The following is a 14,558-nucleotide window of genomic DNA, read 5'->3' as shown; positions in this document are numbered from 1 at the left end:
TTCTTAGCTCTCATCACATTCCCTGATCTCCATGCTTAAAGTAAAGGGCAGCTCTGGTGTTCCAAGAATGTGGAGTAGGAATATTGATGTTAATCAAATAAAACGACCTGCCCTCAAATAAGTAGGATGTCTAATGCTATAAAACTGAAGGTGTGTGCCTGTAGTATATTGTTCATCTTTCACATAACTCTTTAACGTACTTAAGAGCATTCAGTTTTTTTGATTTTTGACAGAGTAAAATTAATAAACACATGAGCAAAATGCAAACTTAATTTTGCTTTCATTTTTAATGAAATAATAGAACCTGCTAATCAGTAATTAAGGAACCTACCTTAGATGGTTGTGTGAGGGTTAGAAGAGGTTGTATAAATGAGTTTGTTGATTTAGAGCTTGCCTCCCATCCAATAATCTCTATGTTAAATGTTAGCTATTGTTAATTATGTTATTACTATTAACCGATTCCTTTCAATATAGGACGCCTATGTTGTCTTTTTTCTTTCTTTTTCTTTTTTTAAACGATTTATTTTATTTTTATGCATATAACAACTGGGGTACAGACCAGAGGTGTGGAGGGGGGTAAGGGGATTTACCAGAGATAGAGTGGGGAACAGAATAGGCAGATTGACTGAAATACACTGCTGAGGGGAGCAGCGGGTGAGTCAGGAGAGGTCTGCTGTGCCATGTGTGTTTCTCCCTGGCCGGGGATCGTACTCATGCTGCAGTGGCTGCGGTTAGCTTCATAGGTTGCGTCTTAACCCCTTGCACCACCAGGGAAGCCCTGTTGTTTTTTTTTTCAATGAAGAGCATCCATTCCAACTTTTTATATCCTGGTTTTCTGTCAAAATTCATTGAGTCTGTAGCTCTGCTAACATATGTTTCTAAGTGTAGAGTATCTGTGATATTTATTATATTTAGTTCTACTCCCTTCTTTCCACTCTTGCAACATTACAAATCCATCCTTGAAAAAACATAATTGCACCTTCTTCAGTTTGGCTTAAATGGCATGCCCTTGGCAAACTTATAAAATAGATGATTTTTCTTAGTGCCTCTAGATAATCCTTTTTGTGATCTCTAGCTTCCTTTAGGATTCTTCTTTCAAACCCAAGTTCTTCTCATCATTAAAGTCTGCTTTCTAGAAGGTTGCTAGGCATGTAATGCAGTTACTATATTATAGTTTGGTTTCATATTGAAGGATGAATTTCCTATTTTCATGTGACTGGTGCACAGGACATTTTTCGGGGTAGCATCCTTTCAGAATCTCAGACAAGGGCCTTGATGAGGCAGATTGTACCTGAAAAGGTGGGTTTCTTGTACCTGCCTTCTTGTCTTTTAAAGCTTTTTAAATTCTCTCTGTCCTTAGACTTCTGCAGGAGTTGAAAAAGGCCTTAAGATTGTCAGAATTATAAACTGTAAACAACCAATAGGGCTCAGTAAGAGGAGACATAAAGTCCATGTCCCAAGAGTGGATCCTACTCTAAAAATCTACTAGATTATAAAAGCACTCATCCTTATTGACGGAGATTTGTATTTTTCTTGACCCTTCTGATCCTGCCAATCATAATAGCGTATTTGAGGTGTTCCAAGTCTGGCAAGATTTAGTCCAGTCTGCATACCCTTTCAGTGTTCGCTGTGTGGAAATTTTCTTATCAGCCATAAGAAAGCTGTTTTATAGTCAGAGCAAGTCACTGAGTTCCCTAAAGCAAACAGCAGACCATCTTATCTGAACACAGTGAGGGAAATCATTATTCTTTCTCTCTTTTTTCTTGGTTCATCTGTAAAAGCTTGGTTTTTAAAATCAGATCTCATTTGGGCTTTACAAGAACATGAGAATATTTAATGAAGTTATTAGTGAACTATAATGGCTGTTCTGGTGGAGAGGCACAAATATATGTACTACAAGAGCATGTGACATATTTAAGGCCAAATTCTCTGTTTCCACACTAAGGTTAGGCAACTTGGGTGGCACCGTTGCTAATTGGTGAAACTTACCAGTCATACACATACACTTTCTTTTTTTCTCTCATTTTCACATACTTTTTAATGCCAATGTTATACATCTTTATTTGTTTTATGCATACATGCATACATATATACATTTTTTAATTGCTATAATATTGGCTTGCTTCGTTGCACATGACCTACTAATGGAGGCAGTGTGCATAATATTGCAAGAGTACCATTGCCTAAGTCAAACTGCCTAGCTTAATATCCTGGATTTGCCACTTACTGTGTGACCTTGAGCAAGGTTTTACCCTCTGAATGCCTCCAGTTTTTCCCTCTATCCAGTGGGGGTAGTGATAGTACCTACATTGTTGTGTTTCTAACCCACTTATAATAGTGTTTAATATGTGTGCAGAGTAAATTTTAGTTGTTCTTATTCCTTTTCTTCTCTCTTCTTGCCTCTATCCTGACACTCTCTTCATCTCTTCTTTCCCTCTTTTCAGTTTTCCTACCTGTCATTTCCTTAGCTTTGGGGCGCTCTTGGGGGCCCAGCAGCCCTGGCAGACCCAGTGACTTATTCAGGTGGTGGAAATGAGGTGTCCTTCTTTCTATTTGTGAAGTTTCTAAGTTAGAGCTTTCTCTTTGGAACCTTCATTATACCTGAGGGAAGGTGAATGTAATTGGTGTAGCAGCGGAGATGGGCTTACTGCTGGGAGGCAAGAAGAGAATGTGTCGATTCAGATGGAGAAGATATTATAGGCCTCAGGGCTGGCGCGATTGTTTGTGAATCCTTTTCTCTTCAGGAAGGTAACTGAAATTTTGTCTAAGTATAGATTCAAACATTAGATAGTTGCTGTTGCTTGCCAGACCAGTCTCATTTAACAAAAGGGACTAGAAACAAATACTATGTATGGTGATCCCTAGATTATGTTAAATCTAAGGATGCTGAGAGCCTGTTGCCTTGAACAACTCCTTAGTTTTGAAATTTTCAGAGGGAAAAGAACTCTTTCTGTTTGATTTAGATGGAGTATGTGAAAATAGTATCTTGTTAATCCAGAGCAGTTGCTTTTGGTCAAAATGGGTCAGTTGCCTTAGTTGTCTGCCTGCATGCTGCCATTTTTCAATGACAAAGGTAAGCTTTATATATATCATTGAGAACTAAGGCAAGCACTACCTTAACTAAGTAATCAAGATCATGAAGTCTTCAGAACAAGGGAGTAAACAGGTTATATACCCAAAGTTAGGAATCAAAGTGGCATCAAACTTCTCGACAGCACCATTGGAACACACGGAGCAGCAAAGCAATAGGAAGGCTGCAGCCAGAAAATGGCGCAGCACCTTCTACATTATAAGGGAAGTCCTTTCAACCCAGGTTCTATCTTTAGGTAACCTGAATAGGAAGATGGAGTAAATACATTTTCAGACATTCAAGGTCTCAAAAATTTTACTTCTCAGGAAGTTACTAGGAGATAAGCTTCATCAAAGTAAGGATGTTAGAGAGGTAGAAACAGGAAATAAGAATTTAACACAAAAGTGAGGCAAAGAGAATCCTCAGTCACTGCATTAATGAAAATTCTTGTTTCTGATGTGTGTTGTTTTAAGTTTTTATCCATTTTATTATCTTACTGTTCTAATTCACTATCGTTCAAGTAAATGTTTAGGAATGAAAATATCAGTTATTTTTTGTTGTTGATCTTTGCAGAATGCTAAAGTAGAAGTCAATTAACACCAACAATTGCATCAGTTTAACTGACAAATGCGAAATAAATGTGATGTGAGATGATATGCAGAAAGTCTTTTTTCTAGCTTGCAAAAGTTAACTGAAAAGACAAATTCTTTTCCATGGGACATTTTTAGTGATCATACAAGGACCTTCATTGAACACCATGGAAAGATATTTCTCCACATTATTCCAATAAAAATGAAAAAAAAATTTAAATGCATTTTTGGAGGAGAAATGAAGGAGTTAATACAAGTAACAAAACACATTAGTTTTCATTACCTGTTAACACTTTGACATGCATGTGAATGCCTTCTGCCTCATCTTAGTCCCTTCTCAGTGTCCTGAGTGCACCCTGTCATTAAACTTATCTCCTGGTATTGTAGAAGCCTGTTATTTCTTTGATTCTCAAACCAGCCTATAAACTGTAAACCTCTTAGGGATAGTAGTTGGGTTCTGTTTTTTTTAGAGTATCCTTAGGGCCTAGCACTGTGCCTGGGGATGAAAGTAAATGAATACATGATTAAAATCTTTTCAAAAATATTATTTTCTGTGAACTGATTACTGGAAGCATTTTCCATACTGGAGATACCCACAGCCTTTCTTGTATAATAAAAGCATTGTTGGGTTTCCATAATAAATTTTTAGAAAAAGGCTCTTCCAGTTTTAAAATCTTGCCTCTCATGGAGGATCATTGAATCCAAAAATGTTTATTGAGTGCAGGATTGCTTTGGAATATCTCCAAATGTAACTGACCAAAAACCTATCAGTGAATGGCTTAAGTAAGGACTTTATTTGTTTCACATAGTGAAATATCTAGGATAGGCAGCCCATGGCTGATCTGGTGGGTACATGATATCGTGGACTTAGGTTCCTTCTGTTTGTTCATTCCTCCTTGTAGACCTTGTTCTCATGCTTGTCAGTAGGTGCTGGTTTTATTGACAGGTGTAGTCTCCACATTTCATGCAAAAAGAAGGGGAAGCAGGGCAAAGGGATAAAACAGCATGCCAGGAGAATCTGGCTCCTTTAAAAAACTTTCCTAGAAGAAATGTCAGTGGCTTTTGCTTACATTTTATTTGCCAGAAATGGAACATGGCTGTGCATAGCTGCAAGAGAGTCTAGGAAGATAAGTATTTAGCTTTTCAGCATTTGTGGGAAGGTGAGGAGTAAATGGACTGGAAAGGCTTTTCAGTCATCAAATTATAATTGAATTTCAGAAAATAGATCTTCCTTAGTTTTCTTTTTCATTTCAAATAGTTCCTCTGCTGCACTATTTTTATTTACTTAATATTTATTTATATACATATATATTTTTTACATCATTGTTCATTTTTTGTAGAATGTTTGATTTCTCCTCTCAGGTGTAGTTCCCGTAAAATTCCCACCACCAAGTCACCCATGACCTATCACCATAGTCTCTTGTGTTCTTCCCACCCTGTTTTAATCCCTTTCCCTCCCCCGCCCCTGCTGAATGTCTCCAATTTATAGTCGCCTAATTTTTCCAGTAAAGTAATAGGAAAACTGTTATAGGAATATAAGATTGGTATTGCCAATAAAATTAAACAAAATTCATTCAAAAAAACAAAGTGTTTCTAGATCCATAGCGTTTTGTGTTGGCAAATACTTCAGAGATACATGGTCTACCTTTACCTAATTTACATGGAAGAAATGGAGAGTCAAATAAATTAAAGTAATGAAGCATAAGGGAGGAACCCAACCTGGATCATCATCCATGACTGTTTTTAAGTGTTCTTCAGTTAGTAATTTTAAGAGAGATGAGAAAGTAAGAACCCAGGAGAATGTTGTTTGGCACTTCTGTTCTAATTAGAGACGAGATGATTTTACACCATGCACATTATTTGATACTAGTATAGTCAAACTACCAGAGTTTTTTGTTTTTATCTCCACTGCTGTATTCCTCTGCTTGGCACTCTCTGTGTTATAGACTGGGTTTTACAGTCATTAGAATTCCGAGGTTACTGCTGAGGATACAGTGACCCATTTTCAGAATCAAACGGATCAGCTAATCTGTCTCCTTGCCAGTCAGTGTTAGGTGTTTGCCACTCCTTGTTTTTCTCTGCCTGCACTCTTGAATAATTCCTTTTACCAACAAGCTTCTCTGTGTGGTGCAGAAGATAATAATAACTTGCACCAGTCCTATCCTGGTAGACATGATCATATGTTTCTCATGTGCCTCTAGATCTCACCCAGTTCCATGAATGTCATTACCCCTGCTCTGACGCAGGAATCTTAGCACTCATGTTCTGATTTCTTAATGGAATGGTAAGAAAAACAGTGAAAGGAGAACATTTTATTTTGAGCATAGACATAGCAGGGTGGACTGTTCATATAATCAATTCCGGCACTATTATCTTAATTTCTGCGGGATAGACATTCTTGTCCTTATATTACAAGGTCAGACTAAGTAATGGAACTGTAATTCAATCTGATGTCTTTCTAATTCCACTGTACAGTGGTGATCACATAGGATGTCAAAAAGGAATCTTTGCTTCATAGTAGATTTATGAAAAGGATTGGAGATCCACAAGGTTTGGTGCAGCTATTTAAGTTCTCATCATTAAGTTTGTTAAACCTCTGCCCTAACTTTTTTTAGCTTCCTTATTGTAAGTAAATTTATGCAGTTTTAAAATATGTGCCACCGTATATTTTATTTTTGATTTCTTCCAAGTCAGTGGATTTTTAATTTGTAAAATTACTTTTCCATAAAAGTAATAATACTTTATGAATATTGTGACAGCCAAAACAAAGTCTACCCATTGAGACAGATTTTCACAATTAATGACAATGGACATATGTCATGCCATCATAAGATAAATCAACCACAGGCCGATCACTAACTGAGCCAGAAGGAACTGCAGAGATCATCTGGCAGCCCATCTTCCTTATTTTGTACAATCTGAATTGTTCCTTTCCTTCTCCTTCATGTTCCTGAGTTCTTACATTGGTTTGTTCATTCATTCATTCATTATTCATAACACTTCCTGGGTATCTATGTACTACCCTGGCTCCTGAGCTTACATTGATGGAAATCATTCATTGTTTGACTTCAAGGTGACTTCAGAGTTGTGGGGAGGAGGTTACTAGCATCTTGCTAACTATGATGCAGTTTTTTAAGTGGAGTAGTGGCGCCATAAGGACTACAAGAACTTTGAGGATGCATTGGTTACATCTGTCTAAACTTTTTCCTTTTGTTGTAGTATATAATTAGGAAAATTAGGCTTTTGTTTGTTTTTGTTCATCACTTAGAATGTGTAAAATGGGAAAGGATCAGAGGCAACAGACTGTTACTTAATATCAACAGGGAAGAAATATAAGTGCAGTCATTTCTCAATCAAGTTATTTTATATAGTGACCATTGTATGTACATAATCAGAGAATGAGCTCAGTCTGTATTATACAGTGAACTATTTTTTACTCATATCAAGAAAATACTCTTTATATGGGTCATCCATGGAAAGATGAAATAGGTTTTAGAAACACATAGAACCACGCAGCCAGTATTATTTAGGTTCCTGCCATATGGTCAAAGACAGTAAGTTTAGTCATTGTCACCATCATAGCTGCTAACATCTATTGCATGCTTTCTCCATGCCAGATACTGTACTAAGCACTGTAAATGACATTCAGTGTCAAACTCATGTCATCTAATTCTCACACCACTGTTTATTATGATATCCCCATTGTACAGATAAGGAAACTGAGTCCCACAGATATTATTTAACTGCTGTGATCATCCAGCTCCTGAGTGGCACAGTTGGGACTTGTCTGTCTCAGAGCCCAGGTTCTTAACAGCTACTGTGGATGAAAGACATAAAAATCGGGGACTTCTGGATTAAGAAAGTTTAAAATTTTCTCCTGACAAGGTAAAAAGTTGAAGAACAATAGGAGACTATATATAATAAAGTTGGTTCTCAGCTTTTTTCCTTCCACTTACCCATACTCTCCCTAGCCTGTCTCATCCAGCTCTATGATTCAAGTTGTCATCTCTCAACTGATGACTTCTAAACCTTTCAGCAAGTGCCACCTTTCTGATGGTTCTGAGCCTGCTTCCATTTTCTCCTGGGCATCTGCATGTAGCTGTTCCCTAGGTATTTCATGTACAGTGTGTCTAGATAATCTCATGAGCCTCTCATCTGTGTGAATTCTGTTCCAGAATTGGCTGAAGACATCACTTTCTCCCCAGTATGAGCATCCAGGTGTTGCCCTGCCTGCCTCCCACTCTCCCAAAGTTGACACCATTCTTCATCTATGATGTTACTATCACCAGTCATTGATTTAAAACTTTTTTACTTCATAATTTTGTGGTGAAATTCTCATGAAGTTGGAACTAGCCAGACTGCTTGGATGTGAAGAAAAAGTCGATATTAAATCAGTGTTCACTGGTGAGGGTCTAGTTCTGATGAGCATGTCAGAATTTTGTCTTGATTTCAAAGTGGTTTCAGGTTTGGAGATGATCTTGCGCTACTTCACTTTGCTCCAGTAGTACTTGGTAAATTTCTCTATTGTCTGGTTACATTTTCATAGTTATTTGTTTATTTTTATCATTCCATCAAACAGCAGAGATTCTGGTCCTGTATGTCTTTGAAGCCCAGCCACAACCAGGAAGTACAGTGCCAGACACAGAGTAAACATTTTCTAATGTTTGCTGCTTAAATGAGTCATCTAATTTGAAAATAGAGAATTAACCACAGCTAGATAGGAGAGCATAATTTGATTTCCTAAGGAGCTACTAAATTGTTCTCTATTAATAAGCAGCCAGTCAGATAATTTTAGAAAATCTTAGCCTTCTTCACATCAGTTCGTATATTATAAGTTGCTACATCTCAGAACATACAATTTCTCTGCTTAAAAATCTTGACTGGCTACTGGTTATACAGTAATCAAGTGTCCTTTCAACTCTGACTATAAAGCTCTGGTTTGTAATTTCTACCAGAGGGTCTTAAAATCTATGAGATTTAATAGTGAAAATAAGATAGATAGTAAGCCATAGCAACCAGAAGAAATATTCAGGTCGTCATTCAGTAGCATTAATATCAGTAGTTAGCAATTTGGATCTTGTGTCATATTCAATTGTTTTCTATAATTATTTTCTATATAATCCAGAAACTAATTATGAGTACATAATCATTTAACAAATTATTATATTCTTTAGTATAAAAATTATAAACAGTAATAACTTCCAATTTTAAAGAGATTTATATTTGGTAAAATATTTCCTATATAAAATTTGTACTTAACAAAAATACTACTTCTTGCAATTTGAACTATTTAATCTTTTTTTTAAATTGAGATTTGGTGAGATATCTCTCACCAGAGATAGTGGGGACCAGAACAGGCAGATCCACTGAAATATACTGCTGAGGGGGGCAGCGGGTGAGAAAGGAGAGGTCTGCTGCACCATGTGTGTCTGCTTCATGACTGGCTGGGGATTGAACTCATGCTGCAGTGGCTGGCAATAGCTTGATGATGCTGTGTCTTTAACCCCTGTGCCACCAGGGAGGTCTACATATTACAATTTTTTTCTTATGTTAGGCCTTTATTTTCAAGGTCTACTTTCTCAGCAACATTCAAATATGCAAAACAGCATTATGAACTATAGTCATGATGCTGTGTATTATATCCTCTTGATTTTTTTTTTTATAACTGGAGTTTGGACCTTTTGTTTACCTTCACTCATTTCCCCACCCCTCCACTCTCACCCCCAGCCTCTGCCAACCAACAATCTGTTCTCTGTATCTATGAGCTTGTTTTTTTCTTTTTTCTAGATTCCACATATAAGTGTGATTTACTTCACTTAGCATAATGCCCTACAAATTCATCTATGTTGTGCCAAATGGCATGATTTTCTTCTTTATTACAAAAGAATAATATTCTATTGCACACACACCCCCATTTTCCTTATCCATTCATCCTTAGGTTATTTACATATTTTGGTTGTTGTAAATAATGCTGTAGTAATATGGGGGTGCATATCTTTCGAGCTAGTGGTTTTTTTTCCTTTGGATAAAAACGTAGATCATGTGGTAGTTCTATTTTCATTTTTTGAGCGATATCTATGTTGTTTTCCATAGTGACTGTATCCATTTATATTCCCAGCAGCATTGTACAAAGGTTCCTTTTTCTCCATCAACACTTCTTTTTTTTATACATCACTCTGACAGATGTCAGGTGATACCTCAGGGTGTTTTTGATTTTCATTTCCCTGATGATTAGTGAAGTTGAGCATCTTTTCCTGTACTTCTGTTTCATTGTTTTATTTTTTTTAATAATAAATTTTATTTTTATATTCCCCATACAATTGCAACCCCCCCATTCTGACCCCAATCCCTCCCCTCCCGCCCCCGCCCCCCTAAAAGTGTCTCTGGTTCATAGTTTTTTGTTGATTTTGATTTTCACTTTCTTATAGTTATTCATTTTCCTGGCCCCTTATTTAAGTTTTCTAGATTCCTGCTATGAGTGAGACCATTCTTTTTCTTTCTGGCTTATTTCGCTGAGCATGATCCCTTCCAGCGCCATCCATGTTGCTGCAAATTGCATGTGTTTATCTTTTTTGAATGCTGAGTAATATTCCATGGTATATATGTACCACATCTTCTTGATCCAGTCATCTATTTTGGGGCATTTGGGCTGTTTCCAAAGCTTAGCTATTGTAAATAGTGCTGCTATAAACATAGGGGTGCAGGTGCTCTTTGGAATTGATGTTTCTGTGTCCTTTGGGTAAATACCTAGGAGTGGAATTGCTGGATCATGTGGAAGCTCTATGTTTAGTAGGTTCAGAAATCTCCACACAGCTCTCCACAGTGGTTGGACCAGTCTGCACTCCCACCAACAGTGCAGGAGAGTTCCTTTTTCTCCACACCCTCGCCAACATTTGTTGTTGCTAGTTTTTTTAATATGTGTCATTCTCATTGGCGTAAGATGGTATCTCATGGTAGTTTTGATAGGGGCCTCCCTTGTGGCACAGGCAGCTGAGCACAGTGCTGTGAAGCTGACTGCAAAACGCAGCCTCTGCAGCGCTGGTTCGATCCCCACTGGCCTCGGAGCCACCCACATGGCGAGCAGGCCTCTCCTGTCTCACCTGCTGCTCCCCTCAGCAGTGTTTTCGGTCATCTGCCTGTACTGCTCCCTGCTCTGTCTCTGGTGAATCCTCTCACTCTCCTGCGCATCTGGCCTGTACCCTGGCTCTTGTATAAATAAAAAAATAAAATGCAAATTTAAAACTTCAAATAGACTTAGAAGCGAAGTGGTTAAAATTATATTTCTTCATTTTAAAACACTGGACTGTCGTTTATTTGAACCTGCTGTGTGAGTGCAAGAATATGTGGCATGACAGATTATAGGAACAGTGACGCCAGATGTAACAATTCTGAGCTATTGCTGTGAGGCTGAATCTACTTCACATATATACAAATGGGCATTCTCCAAACTAACTTCCTATAGAATTAATGTTTATTAGACACAAAATTTTAAATGCTAATTTGAAGCTTACATATATATATATATAAAGTTATATAAAATTAAACCTCGACATCACAGAAATTGTTTAGAATTTAGACTTAACAAAAGACTTTTGTTAAGTCTAAAGACTTAAGACTTAAGACTTTTGTTAAGTCTCACAATAACAAAAGACTTTTGGGGAGTAATATTTTCTCACTGTGTGATTTTGTTGCCGACATTGTCTTGAAAGCATGATGATAATAAAAAGCAGACTGCATTTTAGTCAGTTTATTCGTGTTTTAAAATTCCTCACAGACATCACATCCCCTCATTGTGTATGCCTCGGGCAGACCACCCTCACTGCTCTGCTCTTTAGACACCACTGATCAGAGTCTTGAGTTGTGGTTTTGATTTCTTTTTCGTGCTTCCATCTATCCTAACGTAGACTGGTGACAGTGCATGATACATTCTCCTCAGATGGAGGCTGACCTCTGTTCTGGATCCAGCAGCCTCTCACTGCCTTCTCTTCTCAACCTCTTTGCCCATCCTCAGTAACATCAGCAATTTCCCCAAATGCTTCCTGTCAGGAGAGCGAGGGGGTCATCTACTTTATTAAACTTCAGCTTCATTATATTTCAAAATCTCAATAGTTGGAAATAGCTACTGGTGAATCAACTTGATTTGCATTTTCCAGCTCTGCTCATGGTGGTGTGACCTTCTATACAAAGATGAATATTAGTGATGTATTGCCTCAGGAGAAAATGTGTTTCCAAATAAATTGCTTCACTAAAGGGCAACTGGGGTGATTTCTTCCCATTCTGTATCTTGGCATCTTTTTTTTGTTGGTAATGTGAAGGAACATAATGTTTCCTCAAGCAGTTATAGGCATAGATGTGTCACAGCCAAATGCCATATCCATTAAATTTTAGGAAATCTGGAATGGTATTAGAATTTTCAATGGCTATCAGAGTAAGACTGTTTTATATGAGATTTTCAATGGCCTGTATAAATCAGAGATTTCCTTTTAATATGATCAAATGATGAACACTAATAATAGCTAGTATTTGTTGAGCACTTATTTTGGATGAGACACTGATGTATAAGCACTTCATGTGGGTTTGCTGGAGTAGGCACTCTTATTATTCCCACTTTATAGATGAGAAAACTGAGCTTAGATCAAGCAATTTTCTTCATATCACACAGCTGGTAGATTGCAGTGCTGGGGTTCAATCTGGCTGATTTGACTCTAGAGACCACACTGTTAAGCCCTGTACCCTCTATGGTATTTAAAACCACCTTGTTTATCACTGAGACACCTACAGGCATTCAGTAATTTGAGTAAAAATAAATCATTTTTACATAAATCCAGAATTTAAATAGCCATGTGTCCTAATTAACCACTATTTACCAATAGCTATAAATTATAGGGCTTCATTACTTAAAAAAATTCTTTAATCATGGAGATTTCCAAATATATGCAGAAGTTGAGAGGAGAGTATAATAAACACTTGCAAAACCACCACCCAAATTAGACAATTACCTACACATGGCTACTCGTTTCCTCTCTGTCCTCCCAATACCAAACCCACTATAATATTTTTAAGCAAATTCCAAACATCATATTATTTTACCTGTAAATTATTTAGTATGTATCTTATCATAAAAGAACTCTTTTTAAAAAATATGATTTCAATTGTATTATCATGCCTAAAAATTAAAGATAATTAATATCTATAATCTAGTCAGTGTCCACATTTTACTATTTCATAATAAATGTATTTCTATTGTTGATTTGTTTGAATTAGGATCCAAATATGATTCTTATATTGCTTTTGGTCAGTATTTTTCTTAGATCTCTTTTAATCCATAAGCATTTTCCCCTCTCCCCCCAAGCCATCCATCTCTTGCCCTGTATTGAAGAAACATGGTAATTTATCTGATAGAATTTTCTGTGTTGTCTCACTCTATCTTTGGGTGAGAAAGAGTTACTGTTCATTTCTCCAAAGCCTAAGAGAAAATAGTAGAGTAGCTGTGGACTGTGATATCCTTACATGGAAACCACTGGCTCCTGGGAAGGCAGTGAGGCTACAGCCAGCTGGGTGCTGTGTGGGGACCTGTTTTGTGTGGTGATCCTTGTATCTTTTATGTTCATATTGATATTAAAGATGATTTGTCAGGTACAGGGGTGCCTTCTGAAATAATTATTAAATAATCCTCAAATATTAAATAATGCTGAGTATATTTTAGGTGATATGTTCAATTTTTTTGAAAACTGAGAAGCTCACAGATATTCAATAAAATTAATCTCCATAACTAGGATATAATTTAATTAGAATATTTAGTGCTGTGTTCATTCTTAAAATCTAGGTTGAAGGAATGAAACTTTGAATATGCTGGGTGAGATCTACTTTGAGACTGTCTGAATACCTTGTTCCCCAGAATCTTCACAGCCATGGGTGATCCTTGCCTCCATCAGTTATTAAATGGGGGTTGCGAAATGGTGATTCCCCACCTAATTTTTTTTCTTCTACTTTTATTGGTTGACATTTTTCTTTCAAAAATCTTTCCTTGTTTTTTCCCATTGTCTTTTATTTGCTTTCTGATTACACTCATCATTTTGTACTTGTGGATTTAAAATTTTATGTAATGTTTATATTTTATTACTGTCATTATTCTTTTTGATGTTCATAGTGGCCAAAGTTGGCAGAGGAAGCCCCTTCCAACCACTGTGAGCTCTTCACATAACCCATTAGTCTGTGAGCATGTATTTGCTTTCTCGCCCAACAAAATATCCCAGAGTCATCATCTCATACTTCCTTTGCCCCAGCCTATAATTCAGCCATATCTTCAAGGATTCCCACCTCTACAGCGGGGAATGGTGTTTAAAAACCAAATCTGGGCACTAAGTGAACTCACTGCTTCTTGCCTTGTCCTTTTTTTTTTTTTTTTTTTAAAGATTTATTTTTTATTTTTTATTTTTTTATTTTTTTATTTATACAAGCACTGGGTACAGTCAGAAGCGCGGGAGGGTGAGAGAATTCACCAGAGCCAGAGCGGGGAGCAGAGCAGGCAGAAGGACCGAAGTACACTGCTGAGGGGAGCAGTGGGCGGCAGGAGAGGTCTGCGCGCCATGTGGGACCCTCCTCTGGTGGCCGGGGAGCAGCCGGGGATCGAACCGGCGCTGCAGGGGCTGCGGGTAGCTTCGCAACCCAGCGCTCAACTGCTGCGCCACCGGGGAGGCCCTTGCCTTGTCCTTTTTGACATGGCACTAAGTCTTTGAATGAGGACAGAGGGAAGTATTAGGCCCTTCCTGTTTATCTCTTGCTACCATATTTAAAAGGCAGGAAACACTGTTCTTATACCAGATAAAATAAACCTGGATCATAAGGTAGTTCTATTTTTAATTTTTTGAGCAGCCTTCATACTGTTTCCCATAACC

This window comes from Talpa europaea (genome assembly GCF_964194135.1).
Source record: "Talpa europaea genome assembly, chromosome: 5".
In the NCBI taxonomy this organism is placed as follows: domain Eukaryota; kingdom Metazoa; phylum Chordata; class Mammalia; order Eulipotyphla; family Talpidae; genus Talpa; species Talpa europaea.
This window is presented reverse-complemented; position numbering follows the sequence as displayed.